We start from the raw sequence: 3679 nt of genomic DNA, 5'->3' as shown, positions 1-3679 counted from the left end.
TCGTCTTTATCAACATGCAGTATGTTCGTCTTATCAACATGCAGTATGTTCGTCTTTATCAACATGCAGTATGTTCGTCTTTTATCAACATGCAGTATGTTCGTCTTTTATCAACATGCAGTATGTTCGTCTTTCAACAACATGTTCAGTATGTTCGTCTTTATCAACATGCAGTATGTTCGTCTTTATCAACATGCAGTATGTTCGTCTTTATCAACATACAGTATGTTCGTCTTTATCAACATGCAGTATGTTCGTCTTTATCAACATGCAGTATGTTCGTCTTTATCAACATGCAGTATGTTCGTCTTTATCAACATGCAGTATGTTCGTCTTTATCAACATGCAGTATGTTCGTCTTTATCAACATGCAGTATGTTCGTCTTTATCAACATATGTTCGTCTTTATCAACATGCAGTATGTTCGTCTTTATCAACATGCAGTATGTTCGTCTTTATCAACATGCAGTATGTTCGTCTTTATCAACATGCAGTATGTTCGTCTTTATCAACATGCAGTATGTTCGTCTTTATCAACATGCAGTATGTTCGTCTTTATCAACATGCAGTATGTTCGTCTTTATCAACATGCAGTATGTTCGTCTTTATCAACATGCAGTATGTTCGTCTTTATCAACATTATGTTCAACATACAGTATGTTCGTCTTTATCAACATGCAGTATGTTCGTCTTTATCAACATGCAGTATGTTCGTCTTTATCAACATGCAGTATGTTCGTCTTTATCAACATGCAGTATGTTCGTCTTTATCAACATGCAGTATGTTCGTCTTTATCAACATGCAGTATGTTCGTCTTTATCAACATACAGTATGTTCGTCTTTATCAACATGCAGTATGTTCGTCTTTATCAACATGCAGTATGTTCGTCTTTATCAACATGCAGTATGTTCGTCTTTATCAACATGCAGTATGTTCGTCTTTATCAACATGCAGTATGTTCGTCTTTATCAACATACAGTATGTTCGTCTTTATCAACATACAGTATGTTCGTCTTTATCAACATACAGTATGTTCGTCTTTATCAACATGCAGTATGTTCGTCTTTATCAACATACAGTATGTTCGTCTTTATCAACATGCAGTATGTTCGTCTTTATCAACATGCAGTATGTTCGTCTTTATCAACATGCAGTATGTTCGTCTTTATCAACATACAGTATGTTCGTCTTTATCAACATGCAGTATGTTCGTCTTTATCAACATACAGTATGTTCGTCTTTATCAACATGCAGTATGTTCGTCTTTATCAACATGCAGTATGTTCGTCTTTATCAACATGCAGTATGTTCGTCTTTATCAACATGCAGTATGTTCGTCTTTATCAACATACAGTATGTTCGTCTTTATCAACATGCAGTATGTTCGTCTTTATCAACATGCAGTATGTTCGTCTTTATCAACATGCAGTATGTTCGTCTTTATCAACATGCAGTATGTTCGTCTTTATCAACATGCAGTATGTTCGTCTTTATCAACATGCAGTATGTTCGTCTTTATCAACATACAGTATGTTCGTCTTTATCAACATGCAGTATGTTCGTCTTTATCAACATGCAGTATGTTCGTCTTTATCAACATGCAGTATGTTCGTCTTTATCAACATGCAGTATGTTCGTCTTTATCAACATGCAGTATGTTCGTCTTTATCAACATGCAGTATGTTCGTCTTTATCAACATGCAGTATGTTCGTCTTTATCAACATGCAGTATGTTCGTCTTTATCAACATGCAGTATGTTCGTCTTTATCAACATACAGTATGTTCGTCTTTATCAACATGCAGTATGTTCGTCTTTATCAACATGCAGTATGTTCGTCTTTATCAACATGCAGTATGTTCGTCTTTATCAACATGCAGTATGTTCGTCTTTATCAACATGCAGTATGTTCGTCTTTATCAACATGCAGTATGTTCGTCTTTATCAACATACAGTATGTTCGTCTTTATCAACATGCAGTATGTTCGTCTTTATCAACATGCAGTATGTTCGTCTTTATCAACATGCAGTATGTTCGTCTTTATCAACATGCAGTATGTTCGTCTTTATCAACATGCAGTATGTTCGTCTTTATCAACATACAGTATGTTCGTCTTTTTCAACATGCAGTATGTTCGTCTTTATCAACATGCAGTATGTTCGTCTTTATCAACATGCAGTATGTTCGTCTTTATCAACATGCAGTATGTTCGTCTTTATCAACATGCAGTATGTTCGTCTTTATCAACATGCAGTATGTTCGTCTTTATCAACATGCAGTATGTTCGTCTTTATCAACATGCAGTATGTTCGTCTTTATCAACATGCAGTATGTTCGTCTTTATCAACATGCAGTATGTTCGTCTTTATCAACATGCAGTATGTTCGTCTTTATCAACATGCAGTATGTTCGTCTTTATCAACATGCAGTATGTTCGTCTTTATCAACATGCAGTATGTTCGTCTTTATCAACATACAGTATGTTCGTCTTTATCAACATGCAGTATGTTCGTCTTTATCAACATGCAGTATGTTCGTCTTTATCAACATACAGTATGTTCGTCTTTATCAACATACAGTATGTTCGTCTTTATCAACATGCAGTATGTTCGTCTTTATCAACATGCAGTATGTTCGTCTTTATCAACATGCAGTATGTTCGTCTTTATCAACATGCAGTATGTTCGTCTTTATCAACATACAGTATGTTCGTCTTTATCAACATGCAGTATGTTCGTCTTTATCAACATACAGTATGTTCGTCTTTATCAACATGCAGTATGTTCGTCTTTATCAACATGCAGTATGTTCGTCTTTATCAACATGCAGTATGTTCGTCTTTATCAACATGCAGTATGTTCGTCTTTATCAACATGCAGTATGTTCGTCTTTTATCAACATGCAGTATGTTCGTCTTTATCAACATGCAGTATGTTCGTCTTTATCAACATACAGTATGTTCGTCTTTATCAACATGCAGTATGTTCGTCTTTATCAACATGCAGTATGTTCGTCTTTATCAACATGCAGTATGTTCGTCTTTATCAACATGCAGTATGTTCGTCTTTATCAACATGCAGTATGTTCGTCTTTATCAACATGCAGTATGTTCGTCTTTATCAACATGCAGTATGTTCGTCTTTATCAACATGCAGTATGTTCGTCTTTATCAACATACAGTATGTTCGTCTTTATCAACATGCAGTATGTTCGTCTTTATCAACATGCAGTATGTTCGTCTTTATCAACATGCAGTATGTTCGTCTTTATCAACATGCAGTATGTTCGTCTTTATCAACATGCAGTATGTTCGTCTTTATCAACATACAGTATGTTCGTCTTTATCAACATGCAGTATGTTCGTCTTTATCAACATGCAGTATGTTCGTCTTTTATCAACATGCAGTATGTTCGTCTTTATCAACATACAGTATGTTCTGTCTTTATCAACATGCAGTATGTTCGTCTTTATCAACATGCAGTATGTTCGTCTTTATCAACATGCAGTATGTTCGTCTTTATCAACATACAGTATGTTCGTCTTTATCAACATGCAGTATGTTCGTCTTTATCAACATACAGTATGTTCGTCTTTATCAACATGCAGTATGTTCGTCTTTATCAACATGCAGTATGTTCGTCTTTATCAACATACAGTATGTTCGTCTTTATCAACA

This window comes from Tachypleus tridentatus, unplaced genomic scaffold (genome assembly GCF_004210375.1).
Source record: "Tachypleus tridentatus isolate NWPU-2018 unplaced genomic scaffold, ASM421037v1 Hic_cluster_1, whole genome shotgun sequence".
Taxonomy (NCBI): Eukaryota; Metazoa; Arthropoda; class Merostomata; order Xiphosura; family Limulidae; genus Tachypleus; species Tachypleus tridentatus.
Note: the sequence above shows the minus strand (reverse complement) of the source record.